Source organism: Tenrec ecaudatus, chromosome 2 (genome assembly GCF_050624435.1).
Source record: "Tenrec ecaudatus isolate mTenEca1 chromosome 2, mTenEca1.hap1, whole genome shotgun sequence".
In the NCBI taxonomy this organism is placed as follows: domain Eukaryota; kingdom Metazoa; phylum Chordata; class Mammalia; order Afrosoricida; family Tenrecidae; genus Tenrec; species Tenrec ecaudatus.
In genome coordinates, this window is record NC_134531.1 from 203,997,865 (window position 1) to 204,014,626 (window position 16,762).

Genomic DNA, 16,762 nt, shown 5'->3' on the forward strand with positions numbered 1-16,762 from the left:
TGTTTAGATATTCCAAGTTCCCCTGAAGACTTGTTGTTGCTTCTTTGAGTTTGTGAGCACGTTTGTTTTACTTGAAATAATATTTCAATCATGTATTCTTTAACTTTGACATTCAGAGAAAGTTAAAAGTTTGCTATATTGTTCTAATTGAGAATCAATTTGGTATATAAATATACAGTACATAGCCATTTGTTAAAAGTTGTACTTCAATTCAATGAATTATTATTACTAGTAGACACTCTTGTGAATATTAATAATTATATGTTAAATATTGGATAAATAGATTTATTTTACTAATCCAATATTGTTTTCCATAAAGAAATATACTAGGATGTTAAATCATATTCTCCTGTTTTCTCTCGTTGTTTGATAAAGCTTGGTTGAAAACTCAGAATTCTCTAACTATATTTTTTCTTAATTTTTAAAATGGGAACATCAAATGGTGCTCTAAGGTATCAATTTACACGCAAACATTCAAGAATATTTATCTGATTTTTTTCACTTTGTTTCTACATTGTGGTTATTTTGGCTCAAGTTGCTTGACTCTCATTAAGTTAGACTTAGTCAAGACTTCTTTTTCTGGTTCTGCTTACTTGGTGCCATCTGGTGAGTGTTGGACTGATTAGTTCATTCAAACACCAGAATGATGAGACAAACTGCTCACATAAAGATTTACAACCTCAAAAAACTTTTATGGTAACCAAAAGTCAAAATGTATTTATTGGCAGTATTTTGTATTCATATTGTTCTCATATAGATAATTTTTAAAGTTAAATATTTAATAATTTCATTGTTCAATTTTTTAATTTAAAATGTAATTTTTTAGGTAAAGTGGTTTGTTTCTCTACAGGTATGTTTTATTTTTTTCAGTGTTACATATTTTATTGCATCATATTTATTTGATTTTATTTTGAATTGTGATTGTTTATTTCAATATGTCTGCACTGTATGTTCCTGTGTATTTCAATTCGCCTGTGTAGGTTCCTATATATTTCAACATGGCTGCATTGTAAGTTCCTGTATGCTACAGTTTTTTTAGCTAACTAAAGAGAGAAACCCATCACAACAAACTCTATTTCAGAATTCTAAATATAGATTTAAGTTCCATATTTACAATCCAAAATTTAATAGTGGGGATAATAAAAGATAATTGTACACACAACTAATACAATTTACTGTTTTTCATTTATGGAAAAAATAGGTGTACTGTACATAGAAAAACTTATTATTGAACAAATACTTCTGTCAAGGTTGTATATTAAAGCCAAACAATTAGGGGATGAATGATAATAATATTGCATATGATATCTAGATTAGAGATTACTAATGATTCAAATAGCTTTTGATTTTTGTGAATATAAATAACTGACAGCTGCTACAAGCTCGTAGAAATGAGAGCTATGATTAGAAAGTACAATTTACTATGATATCTATGATTCCTATATTGACTTTCCCACAGTAATATCCTTAAGAATTACCTTTAGAATGCCTGTTTAGAGCATCCTAAACTTGGGATTCATTCAACAGCTTTATCCTGAACATTTTAGGGGATTTATACGTAGTTTTTAAAGTTGTCATTATACCTTTCATTTTCATATGTAGGTGAATTTTAGTCTATAAAACCTTGAATTGAAGAAACAGTAACAGTCTGGGTATGACTTTCAATGTAAAAATCAAAAAAAGTAGTTATTCTATAAATATTATTGTTACAGAAGGATAAATTCATATTTAATAGGGATGTCTGTGTATATTTGTCCTAGTGTTTATCTAAGTATAATGAATGTGAGCAGTATGGATATCATTTTCTTTTGTCTAATTCAAATTGTCTAGTTCAGTAAAGCTTAACTGCCTCTTATAACAATGCGATTTATTTTTGTTTTTCTTAATCCAGGAATACGCAAATCATTCTAAATATCAGTTTAGTAAATTTATGTTGAATCTTCTTCACACATACAGCTTCACATCACTAATGCATCATCATTGTACCTACTTACATATTCTGCCAAAGCAATTTAAATCCCACCTGTCTAGCCATCAACATTCTTATGTTTTATAAGCTGTTGCAGATTTGTCTATTTTGCATTTTCCCAGCTACTGATAAATCAGATTGGAAGAACAATGAGGCATTCTCTTTCTGTAAGAACTGCACCCTTGAAAACCCACAGGGGCAGTTCATCCCTGCCCTAGAGTGTCGCTCTGGGTTGGAATTGACTTTCCAGGCAGTGAGTTTGTGTGCTGGAAGTTATTTCTTGATCTATTAGATTAAAACTTCTCATACTTCATAGTCATGTGGAAATTCTTCTGTTTGAAAAATATTTTGTGTTCTATATATTGAGATTCTGATTATATTTATTATATTTATTTAATCTTATTCATATTCATTGCATACTCTTTGTAAATTTGAGGGATGAGAAACAACCCCCTTTGTAAAAACTAATTTTATTTGAAAATAAATGTAATATTTGATCTGCATTATCTGGGTCTTGATATCATTTAGAAAGTTTATACCAACATAAAATGTTAAGGGTATCTATATTTTCTTAATTTTTATCTTTAAAATTTTGGCTTTGAATTTATGTACTGTAAGGTAACTTTACAGGTTTTTTCATTTGCACTTTTGGAAGTCCATTTTTCTCTCTGAGTTGCTTTTCAGTTGCTAACATGTGTGTTTGAAGGTTGTGTGGTGAACAAAGAAAAGTGGAGAAGAATGTGCATTTGAGTTAGGGCATTGATAAAGACCATTAAAAGGCCCATGGATTCCCATGACAAGAAAGAAAACCATCTTGACTGTGGTTTCAACCATATCAATTGTGAGTATGTCACATTACTGGGCTGGCTATGTTTTATTCTGTTTTACATTGAATCTCTTTGAGTCAGACACAATTTATGTCACCTTACAACAGAAACATCTGCTAAACAATCAAGCTTCTTTGGCATGTGGCATCCTCTTTAGGATGTAGGATGGCATTAAATTATTTGGAGGGGCATGGAGAGTTACATACATATTTCCCATTTCATGGGTGAGGAGAGTTGACAGAGTGAGGACCGGGGCTTTGTGCAGCCCACTTGAGTTAGCGTTGCAATAGGAAGCAGTGAAGGAACCTTTCAGAAAGGTTTAGAGTGAGCACATTGCAAAACAATGTTGTGGGAATCCAGTCTAGTGTTGCAGGCTGCTAGCAGTGGTTCCCTGGATTTTCTTTCCAAACAGCTTTTCCAAAGAGTGCATTAAAGAACAGTTTGTCATCAATATCAAAAATGAAAAGAGAAAAACTAAAACAATACCAACCATATTATAAATAATTTAATATTAATATTCTCCACATATTTTAGAGATCATAAATATTGCCCACAATTGTAAATATTTTTTCATTGACTTTAAATCTATGTGCATAACTCAAGATAGAACTTAAATGATAATAATTAGTATAATCAACTGAATTAACTTTATGAATTCTCTATATTCTCTTATGGTTTTTTTTTAGAAAATAAGCACAATAAACATCAAATAATTTTAAATAGCATCCCTTTCCTCATTCTATTCTTTATAAAGTGAAATAATCATGAAGCTCAACATACTCTGGGAGAGAGCTAGAGGAGGCTGGACTAAGGCTATGTAACTGTACTTGGTATGGCAGAGAGGCAGTTAAAAAGAGGATGATCCTCAAGGAAAGGATTCACACTGTGTCTGCAACAATTGGTTCACACATGACAACAATGGTGTGAATGGTGCAAGATTAGGTGTTGCTTTGCTCTGGGGTAAAATTTGGTGGTATGAGTTAGAACCAACTGAATGGCCCTAAAAGGAACACCAACACCTGTGTAGGGTAAAAGCAAAACCAACCAAAACACTGGAGTTACAAATAGTAACTCAGAGTAAATTGAAGCAGAACACTTTTTAGTAGCATAAGTTGTAGAAGAGTCTGAATAATGTTTTAATTAACATCAATCAATACTGAACAAATTGTGTGTCTATAGGACAGGACAGAATATTATTATTATTATTAGCTATATCTTACACCATCTAATGTATCCTTTCACCTGCAATTCTGTTATTTGTTTCCCTTGAGGAGGGATATACTGTCACCATTGCAATCAGCTCCCCCTTTCTTGTTAGTGGTTTGGGTTTAGAAAATCATTTTATTGAGAGGTCATTCAGCTCTTATAACTGATATGGTAACAATTGTAAAATTATGCTTGATCTGTTATATATGTAAAATCTGCCAATCAAATGAATAATAAAAGTAAAATAAAAATAATGAGATATGTACACCTTAAAATAACCAAACATCTATGATCAAAAGGGCAGTAATTACTTCAGGACAATGTTTAGAGTCTTAGACAAGATGCAGAACTGGAAATAGGAAACATTGAGAGGAAGCTGGATAAGTGATGCTGCGTTGAGGGAACTACAATTAATGAAATGAAACAAAATGTGCATAAATAGTTTAGAGTAAAAATAATCGTCTTCTTTGTAAATGTTCACCCAATTCACAGTTTTAAAAGTTACTACATTGAAAACAAAAAAGAATAAGCAAAATAAAAGAAAATATGTTAGTGTAACAGGGACAGGTACCATGAAGAAGGAAGTTTTGAAATCATAAACATCTAGGGATTTCACGTGTTAGGACTTTCGGGATTTTTCAAAGTGTTTATAGGGTCAATACACATAATCATGAATTGTGCATTTTCTTACATTTCCATTACTATTGGAAAATATTCCCATTTATCTGACAGGTTGTTCTACCGTGGTGACTTGCATATTGCTGTGATGTTGAAGGATATATTTCAGTAGTATTTCAAATTCTAGCATGATCACTCATAGTGATATATTCCCCAGAGGTTTCCAGACTAAGAACAGACTAGGGTGAAGTAGTAGGTTGTTCTCTCCTGATGTATTAACCAGTAAAACCGGATCAACGGGAGTGATAATTTGTCAGATACCGTGCCAGATGATACCATGCCAGGTTGGACGAAACTCAAAGTATGACTTGACAGATTGTTCGCTAAGAAAGATAGTAATGATACAAATAAAACTAAGATATGGGGACAATATTTGATGAGGCACAAATATCTGAAAATAGGAAGAAACATCCACACATATGCATTAATAATAAAAATGGAATATATAAAGAATTACTGTTTGAAATTTAGAAGTTATAAAATAATATATAATGTATAATGGTCTATATCTATAAAAAAGATTAATATTAAAGGCATTTGTAAGATGCAACACACTAGTTTTGCTATTTTGTTCATGCTATCCATATGGTTTACTCTGCTGAGAATGACAAATTAAAATGAAATTCAACATCAGAAAAAACATTTCTATCTCAAACCTGGTCATAGAATATTATCTACTTGCCTATGATTTTCATATAGCCTTCTCCTTCTATTTTATGTTGGCAAGTTGGTTTTTTTTTTTAGCAAAACTTCATCCCACCTCCTTTGGTTATTTTACCAACAGAGACTAATCTCTGGAAAAGGACATTATACTTGGTAAAATTGGGGGTTATCAAAAACAGAAGTCCTTCCAGAAGGATTTTGGACTCAAATATAACAGCAATTGTGAGAAAGACACAGCTGACTGCAGTCTTTATTGTTTTGCCTCGTGTGCCAATGAGTTGGAGCTGACGGGTGGCACCTACAGCATAAGCATGGGCTCTCGGAGGAATAAATAATCAGTTTGTTTTGGAATAAGTACAGCCAGAATGCTTCTTAGAAGTGAGTATGATGAGACTTCTCGCATACTTTTGACATGTTTTCCGGAAGGACATAAAACTCACTGAAGTGTATGGTTAACTAAAATGAGGATGGTGCTAATGGAAATATATGGACAGTGTTTCAGCAAGTTCAAACATAGCAACAAATGTCAGGATGACTCAGGATTAGGCACTGTTTCATTCTCTGGTGTAAAGACTTGCTTTGTTTTAAAACCAACTCAAGGAAACTGAACGATTACAAAATGAGGTTAGGAAGGTAATTCATTTATTTTTGTATTTGTGAGTTAATATGGCTGTGGATACAAGAATGTTGGGCACTTACAGGAAGTTAATATCAGATGGTGTAATTGAATCTCAGAGACTAGAAAATCAAGAAGTTTATTAATCTCATGTACACTTAATAATATCTTAACTTTAGATTATAATTACTGTGTGAGTTGATCAGTGGAAGAAGGTCTAAGAAATGAGAGATTAGTAAAAACAAGGCTCAAAGGTACTGTTTTCTCTCACTGCTAATGCATTGATTTTGACTCATAGTGACCCTGTATGACAGGGCAGAACTGACACTGTGGATCACTGAGACTGTAACTTTTCATAGGAATAGAAAGCCTCACCTTTCTCACAGCATGTCAAGTAGTGTTGATCTATTTTTTGTTTGTTTTTTAATCATTTTATTTGGGGCTCGGACAATTCCCATCAGAATCCATACATCCATCCATTGTGTTAAGAACATATGCACATTTGTTTCCATCATCATTCTCAAAATATTTGCCTTCTACGTAAGCCCTTAATATCTGCTGCTCATTTTCTCCCTACCTCCCCACTCCCCCCTACCTCATGAACCCTTCATCATTTATACATTATTGTTATTTTGTCATATATTACACTGTCTGATGTCTACCCCCGCCTTTTCTCTGGTGTCCCTCCCCAAGGGAGGAGGTCACACATAGATTCTTGTAATAAGTTCCCCCTTTCTACCCCACATTCTCTCCACCCTCCAGGCATCACCACTCTCACCACTGGTCCTGGAGGAGTCCTCTGTCCTGGATTCCTTGTGTTTCCAGTTGCTATCTGTACCAATGTACATCCTCTGGTCTAGCCAAATTTGTAAGGTAGTATTGGGTCCATGATAGTGGGGTGGGGGAGGAAGTATTTAAGAACTAGAGGAAAGTTATATGTTTCATCATTGCTACCCTGTACCCTGCCTGCTTCATCTCCTCACCACACCTTTCAGTAAGGGGTGTCTGGTTGATTACCATTGGGTTTTGAGTCTCCCTCTGCACTCACCCACATTTTTTGTTCCTTGATGCTTGATGCCTGATCCCTTCGACAACTTGTGGTCACACAGGCTGGTCCTCCATGTGAGTTTTGTTGCTTCTGAGCTGGATGGCCACATGTCTATCTTGGAACCTTTAAGACCCCAGTAGCTATATATTTTGATAGATGGGCATCATCAGCTTTCTTCACCACACTTGCTTATGCACATGTTTATCTTCAGTGGTCATGTCAGGAAGGTGGGCACCCAAGTGATATGGTTTTTAGTTCTTTGATGTCTGAAAATTGGTCCCTCCTGCACCTTGTGGTCAGACAGGCTTGTTTGCTTCTTCCATGTGGGCTTTAATGCTTCTCAGCTACATGGCCACTTGTTTATAGTCAAGCCTTTAAGACCCCAGATGCTATATCTTTTGATAGCCGGGTACCGTCAGCTTTCTTCACCACATTTGCTTATGCACACATTTAGCTTCAGCAATCATGTCAGGAAGGTGCACATCCTTTAATTCCAATTTAATAGAACAAAGTGTTTTTACATTGAAAGAGTGCTTGAGTGGAGGCCCAACGTCCATCTGCTGCCTTAATACTAAACCTATAAATATATGCACATAGATCTGTTTCCCCACATTCCTATATATATTTACATATGCACATTCCAGTCTTTGGACCTCTACAAATACCCTTTGTCACCAAGTTCTTTCCTCTATTTCCTTTTACTTTCCTCTTGTCCCACTATCATGGTCAGTCTTCATTTGGGTTTAAGTCATTTCTCTAGGTTACCTTGCCCTTGCTGAATCCCTACAAGACCATTCACACCCTCCTTGCTACTGATTTTGGATCACTTACTGCTCTCCTCTCCCTGGGTTGCTCAGTACCACCTCCTTGCCCCCTCCTCCCCCTTCCACATTTCCCCCTGGAACCATTGGTCCTGTTGTTTCCTCCTCCAGAATATTCATCCAGTCTATCATATCTAGATAGATCTGTAGAGATAATAATATGCACCAAAAATCAAGTCACTGCAAGATAGGCAATGAGTGAAAACACAGCTATGATAATTAAAAGGGAAACCAATTACCCATAGATGAATAAATTAATTAAAAGAAAAAAATTTGAGAAAGAAAAACCTGTAAATAGATAAAGGTCTGTTTTTTGATCTCTAGGTGTGTCCTTCAGTCAGGTCCAATGGTATACCTTTCTCTGGCCCTAGAGTCTGTCCTGTGTACTCCCTTGGGGGCTCCCTACTCTGCTCCCACAGTTGCTGTGTGGCATACTTTTAGTGTTTTGCCTCATTGTCACAGGGTCAGTCTTAGTGGAAAACTTATCCAGCTTAATAAATGAAAATCAAGCAACTATACAAGAGGCTGAAAGAACACGAGCCAGACTTCATCCCAAGAAGTCACCAAGACACATAATTGTCAAACTATCCAAATATGAGGAAAAGGAGATCATAAAAGCAGTTAGGGAAAAGCAAACAGTCACGTATAAAAGTACCCCAATAAGAGCATATTCAGATCTATCAGTGGAAACGATGAAGAAGAGGCAGGATTGGAGGAACATATCCCAAAAATTGAAGGAACACAACGCAAATTCAAGAATACTTTACCAAGCTAAATTATCTATTAAGATAGATGGAGAAGTAAGAGGCTTCCCAAACAGGGACAACCTCAAAGTATACATAAAAACAAACCCAGCCCTACAAAAGTGCCTCGCCAATCCAATATGGGTAAAAGATCAACACTCACTGAGGGCAAATAAGGGACCATCACATAGAACAACTGCACCTATAGGGCATCAAAGAGGAAACAGCCCCCAGGATAGCATCAGCTCAATAGTGGATGAAGGCAAACATAAACCACTCACACAAAAAAAGCAGATAAGTCAGGTAAATAGAAAAATATCTATCACAAAAGGTACAATATGACATCACAGAGCCACAGATAGATATAATAACACTGAATATCAATGGCCTAAACTCAGACATTAAAAGGCAGAAGCTAACAGACTGGCTCAGGAAACATAAGCTATTGATCTGCTGCCTCCAGGCAACTCATCTCAAGCTTACAGACAAAACTAGGTTGAGAATTAAATGCTGGAAAAAATATAAAAAGCTAATGGTAATGCAAAAAAAGGCAGGAGTAGCGATCTTAATATCTGACCAAATTGACCTCAAGATACAGGCCATAAAAAGAGACAAGGAGGGGCACTATATACTGCTCAAGAGAACAATAGACCAAGAACCAGTGAGCATAATAAACATATATGCACCTAATGAAAGACCTGCGAAATTCGTAAATCAAACACTCCAAAAGATGAAATAAGAAATCACAGGCTCAACAATTATAGTTGGTGACTTTAGTACACCACTCTCTGATAACGACAGACCATTGAGAAATAAACTCAACAGGGAGGCTATAGATCTAAATAGCACAATTGGATGGATGACTTGACTTGATTGATATTTTCAGAGCTTTCCACCTACATGGAAAAAATTCACATTCTTTCCAACCCCATATGGCACATATTCAAAATATACCACATGCCGGGACACAAGTCAAACTTGAGTGAATTCAAGCACATAGATATTATACAGACATCTCTCTCTGATCATTATGCCATAAAGCTGGAAATTAACAGAATGACAGTGAAGAAAACAAGGATCAACAATTGGTAGACAAACAATTTCCTATTGAAAAAGGAGTGGATATTGACCCAGGTCAGAGATGAAATTAGGAAGTTTCTAGAAACTAATGAGAACGAAAATACGACGTACCAAAACCTGTAAGATACAACAAAGGCATTTATCAGAGGAAGGCTGTTAGCAATAAATGCACACACTAAAAAAATAAAGAGTCTCGTGGATGATATGCTGACACAAAACTTACACCAATTAAAGCAGTCAACTGAATAACCCTACTAATAGCAAGAGGCTAGATATAATAAAAATCAGAGCAGAGATACAAGAGAGAGGAAACAAGAAAACTTTGGGAAAAAGTAATGCTGCTGAAAGTTGGTTCTTTGAAAGAATTAACAGAATTGATAGACCTCTGGAAAACCTAACCAAAGAAAGGAAGGAATAAACGACATTTGCAAGGATGAGGGATGAAACAGGGGACATTATAACAGATCCTAATGAAATCAAAAAGTAGTGTTGATCTTGTAGATAGCAGCCAAATGGAAAACCACTACGCCATCCAGGAAGATTTTAGAGAGGGAGAATTTGATTCACAACTCTCAACCCAGATATTGTTTTTAGTCAGTCTAAGAGTGATGGAAACTGGAAGAAATTAATGATAGAAAGAATGTCCCCAATATTCTATTCAACAATTTCTCATGAGAAAATCATAAAGGAATTATTCTTTCTAGCTGTTCCAAAGTCAAATGATGAAACTAGTTTGCTCTTTGCAAGTGTGGTAGAGGTGGGAGTGGACATTTGCTTTCTATTGAATGGTTTTTTAGGGTACATAATTCCTGGTGAAAACAGGGCAGTTGTGGGCCCGTGGACATTTTTTTGTTTTATCAGCAATGTCCTTGTCTATCTGTGTTGTATTTTTATATACCTTTCTACTTCTATCTTCTCAAATTCTGTTGGCTATAGAATAATAAATTTGTAATTTGTGGTTAATTCTATTTTACTACTATACTCAAAGCTTTGGAATATGCTTGTAACATTAAATAACTTCTTCCATGTCAGATTTAAAGTCATTAAAATGGTGATATTATAATTGTAGTATATGCATTAATATCCAACTTTACATATTTCTTTTAAGTAGGTTATAATCCATTCCTAATAGTGTTGCTAGGTACAGTTGAGCTTTGTTTCAATTCACAGCGACCCGATGTACAACACAATGAAATTTTGCCTCTCCTTTACTGATCTCACAATATCTGTTATGTTTAATTGGATTGTTGTTGCCACTGTGTCATTCTCTCTTGCTAAGGGTCTTCTTCTTTTTTGCTGACCCTATACTTTAGAAAGTGTGATGTCCTTTTCAATGGACTGGTCTCTCAATATATGTCTAAATTATGTGGAAGAAGTTTCCCTAGTATAACTTCTTTGAAGCATTCTGGCAGAACTTCTTTCAAGACAGGTTTGCTCATTCTCGTATGAGTTCATATTAATCACAGTATTCCTTGTGATACTCTAAATGAAAATCACCAATCTTTTTTTATTGCCTTTATTCATTTTCCAGCTTTAGCTGCTTATGAGGCCACTGAAAATACCATGTCTATAGTCAAGTAAACATTAATCTCCAGAACACTCTTAGATTTTTTACATTTTAAAGAAATTTTTTAGTTTTCTGACTGTTGCTTCCATGAACATTGATTGCGAATACAAAAGAAATCTTTGACACTTTCTAAGTTTTCTCCATTTAAAATGGCATTACATATTCATCCATTTGTGACTTTTTTATGTTCCTTATTTTGAAATATAAATTATACTGAAAAGGTTACATCTGATCTTCATCAATAGCTGCTTCAAGTGTTCTCTTTCATCAAAAAAGTTGTGTCAACTCCATAATGAGTCTTTGGCCTGTCCTGATACCAGGTTCTTCTTTACATAGTACTGTTTCAAAGATTATTTAATCAGAATAGGTAGTATAAATACTGAAAAGGGATATCACCATATCTATCTCTCCCGATTTTAAGGCATACAGCAATTTACTGTTTTCTATGTATATCTTTTCCATGAACACTAGTGAGTAGTCTGGAATTCTCAGATTTTTGCAAACTTACCCCTAATTTGTTATTTTAAAGTGCTTTTTCACAGCCAATAAAATTGAGTTCAACATATTTCTGGTATTCTCTGCAGTCAGCCAAGGTCTATCTGATATCGGCAATGCTAGCTCTCATTCCATGCCCTCTACTGAAAAGCATCCAACACCACAGCATTGTCCAGCTCACCACAGTACAACAAACTGAAAGACTAGTGCTATAAGTTTATCTGGGGGAGATAATTAACCCCAAATTCCATTTTAGCACATTTTAAATTTTGTTCATACTAATCCTGGTCTTTCTTGAATAAACCTGGATTATTTATTCATTTTATTTTATTAGGATTATTTATTTTAGATAAAAGAAAGTAATTATTATAGCCGATACACAAAGAAAGACCATTCATTGCTTTTACATTGAATGTGTTCCAAAGCCTATTGCTAAATGTCTACTAAATCCATTCATAAGACCCACCTAATGAAGATAAGCCTTTACTTCATTGCTGGCAGAAACACTGTCACCATCGATGGACCTTAAGGAAGAATCCTGGCAGTGTTCCCCCTAATGTTACTGTAAACTATTTATGACCTTCTTTTAAACTATCTCAGGCACTTGTATCCTTTATCAATCACTCATAAAGTAGGATCTGACTCCAGGAAACATAAATTAATGTGCTTCAGGGAGCGAGTTCTGCTATGAGCTGTAGGCAAGATTCTGCTTTTGGAACGAAATGCCAGTGTCCTTGACCGTTCACTTTTCCCACTTGAGACCATGTCTATATTGATTCCATTATTCTTCTTTGATGAGCTCTGCCCTCAACATATACATAAGAGGACTTAAAACTATTTGTAAATAAAGTCCATCATTGAAAATGATTTTTTTCATAAGCATTTTGAAGCCCCTTCATGTTCACTTTCTCAGGTTAAAAATAGAAATAAATTTGTCTTTTATAATTTTTCCCCTTGAAAATGTGCTGCGAGTGATCCCTTTAAATTTTTAAAGAGCAGATATCATTGTAATAACAAGTTGCATCTGACTAAGCCTTGGCCTTTTCAATCATCTATATATTTCATATATATGTGAAAGTTGGACAATTAATTCTATGTACATATTCTATTTTGTAAAATATCCAAAACAAAATATATTTATGGTTTTATTTCCAAATCGCTCAGTAACTGCACTATATTACAATATAATAGGACAAAGTGGGAACCTTATGGCTGACATTAGTCTTTGAATTAATTTACTTGGGTTGCCAAAATAAAATACCATATTTGTTACCTTAATACAATAGTTCTAGTCTCCCATAGTTCAGGAGACTAGAAGTTAGAAATCAAGGTATCTATAGGGAGGGTTCCCTCTGGAGGCTTTGAGACAGTAGCTACTTGGTTTAGAGTTTTCTTACTCAAATACGCTTTTGTGTTTGCGAATTCTCACACCCCTTCTTATAAGGAAACTGGTCATTGAAATAAAGACGAACCTTAATCCAGTCAGTCCTAATGTATGATCACTTCTTAACTAATTACATCTGTGAAGACACATTTTACAAAGAGTGTTATATTCTTAAATTCCAGTTTGACATAATATTTTGAGATACCATATATACTTGTGTATAAGCCGAGTTTTTCTGCACATGCTTAATGCAGTTTTTGTCGTAAAATTAGGTGACGCGGCTGATATTCAGGTCGGTTTATACTCAAGTATATGCGGTAAATATGATTTAAATCCATCACAATGCTTTATTGTTAAGCCCTACATGAAGTGTTTTATACTTAATATTTTGTTTCTAATCCTATTGTCACTTGGATTTCAAAGATCTAGAGGACCTACATCCCTGAAATATAAAATATACTGTATCTCATTGAGGAAATCACATCTGATATCTTCCTGAAATTCAGAGAAGAAGGCAAATCCAACTGCATATCTGTCACAGGCTAATTCCTATCAGGCAGAGGTCAAACAAGTTACTTTACCCTCATCTGAAGTTATTTTACCAGCCATCTGTTCCCACAACACTACTTCTCTTCCAGGTTCACGAAGCTATTCCAATGGTCACACAGAACTCAAAGACAGTATTCATTATTCTGGAGGCTTATTAGAGAAGTAAACAGGTTAAACCCAATCCTAAGAAAACATTAAGGCTACTGTTATTCTGTCCACAGCAGCATACTGCACCTCAACCATGCCAGCAGGCACATTACTTGGTGGTTCTCAGTCTCGCAGATGTATCACTCTTTAGCCTCTCTTCTGCTCTGGCAATTGTTTTAAAACTCCTTTACCATTTATAAGGGTCCAAAGGGCATTCAACACTGCAAGTCAGCCATGTGCCCAATAGCACTCAGCTTGATTTGTCTGGGCTGGAAAGTCCACTGTTCTGCCTCATGATATCTATTGCTGCTATAGATCCTTCTTTGTGGTCTCTGCTGCTGCTGCTTCTCCATGAAGAAATCATGGATGTTCCTGATGCCTTTTGTCGTTTGTGTGTTTCTCTATTTTGCTTCTGAAGTGGCTCAGCCTGTGCCCAGTGAAATGACAGAACTAAACAATTTTCTCTATTACAGTTTCACATACCATTTTTGCACAGTTCCACAGAATCTTTTCCCTACTTGTTCATTGTTTTGTAATATCATGACTTGCGTATTGCTGTAATGTTTGACACTGTGTCATCAATATTGAAAATACCAACAGGTTCACCCAAAGTGGACAGGATTTTGCAGAGCTTTCGAGTGAGATTAGATTGTGAAGAAGAAATAGGTTGACCACTTTTGATAGACTGGCCACTGGATATCATATGAAAGTACTGGAATATTGTCTGAGATCCTGAAAATATTACTAATATTTATAGAACATTGTCATAAATAGTGATAGGAGATCCAAACTTCATGTTAGAAAGCACCCAAAATATAACTGAATAAGAATTCTAACCTTCTCAAAGCAGAATTAATTGAGCACAGCTCAAAAACATCTGCAAACATCTGTTAATAAAGGGAATGAAGAAAATGTGAAGCCATCAAAAAGGAAATAGAAAGTATAAAGATCAATATTCTAGGTGTTAGTGACTTTAAATGGACTAGTAATAACTGTTTGACTTAGACAATCATAGGGTTTTCTATGTCAAGCATAAATAATTCAAGAGTATTGATGTCACATTAATCTTCAAAAAGTACTTTTCAAAATCTTTCTTGTAATACAATACCATAATATCTGTACATATACAAGGAAATCCATTCAAATGTATTATTCAAATTTGCACACCAACCACCAAAACCAGGGTGATATTTAGGTGTATTATGCCAACTAGGCCAGTAGGAACATGTGGACGGGTTCAATCAGACTGCAACTTGATTGAAGGATGACCAAAATAAATAAAGACAGCCAGCATCCCATCTTCCTCTTGTTCCCTGCTGATTGAACCAGTATGCTTCTGCTTTAGCTTGATCTCTGCCTCAGCCTATGTGCTACACTACATTTGGGCCAAGCCATGTGGGTAGAGCTTGAGGCTTCTTCGAGACCTGCTTTGCCATGCTGCTGGTGTGTACATTGCCTGAGCTTGAGGATAGTGGATACCAGCTCCAGAGCTACTGACTGTTGCTGACACCCCCTTCTGTCTTCTGCCTAGGGCAGACCCTGCCTGTTTTAACTGATAAGACTCTGCTATCTGTTTCCTTGACCTTGGGTCATGTAATCCATTTGAGTCAATGGACTTCCAATATCTTCACTGTTCCATTAAAGTGAGTTTAACTGAGCCCTCTGTACTGATGTGTGAGCTAATTAGCTTTTATATTCCTTGTCACTATATAAACTTATCCTCTGCATATATTAATTAGTATCCTGGTTTTGTTTCTCTAGAGAACCCTGCCTAACTCAGGTAGTAATGAAGAAAATGAGGATTTTCTTACTAACTTTGTCCATCTGAAATTGATCTAACATGCAACCAAGATGCACTGATAATTATTGATGATTGTAATGCAAAAGTTGGAAACAAGGAACAGTAATTGGAAGATACAGATGTGGAGCTGTCGACAGGATCAGGTATCAAGCATCAAGGAACAAAAAATCATATAATTGAAAATGTGGGTGAGTACAGAGTAGAGTCTCAATGCCTGTTGGTAGCCAACTGGACATCGTCTTACTGAAGGGTTGTGGGGAGGAGATGAACCAGTCAGGGTGCAAGGAAGCAACAATGAAACATATAACTTTACTCTAGTTCTTAAATCTCCCCCCCCCCCACTATCATGATCCCAATTCTACCTTACAAATCTGGCTAGACCAGAGGATGTACACTGGTACAGACAGCAACGGAAACACAGGGAATCCAGGACAGATGACTCCTTCAGGACCAGTGATGAGAGTGGCGATGCCTGCAGGGTGGAGAGAATGTGAGGAGAAAGGAGGAACTGATTACAAGAATCTACGTATAGCCTCCTCCCTGGGGGAGGGACAGCAGAGAAGAAGGCAGGGGGAGACATTGGACAGTGTAATATATGACAAAATAATAATCTATGAATTATGAAGGGTTCATGAGGTAGGGGGAAAGTGGGGAGGGAAGGGGAAAATGAGCAGCAGATATTAAGGGCTCAAGTAGAAGGCAGATGTTTTGAGAATGATGATGACAACAAATGTACATATGTTCTTGACAAATTGGATGTATGTATATGGATTGTGATAAGAAGTGTATGAGCCCCCAATAAAATGATTAAATTAAAAAATGAATCTGGGGGTATCTTTTTCCAAAAACACAAAGACTATACAAGTGGGCCTCATGAGACAGAATATCATAAATCAAATTAACTACATCTGAAGCAAAAATAAAGGAGAAGCTCAATATCAACACTCAAAAAAAAGTCCATGAGTGACCGTGGAACAAACTGTCAATTGTTCATATGTAGTTAAGCTTGAAGATGAAGAAAAGTGAAACAGGTCCACAAGAGAAAATGCACAACCTTGACTATGTCACCTTGAATTTCAAGAACTTCTCAAGACTAGATTGGACTCATTGAACACTAATGACAGGTAAACACTAATGAGTGTGGGATTATAACAAGAGCATCACACTT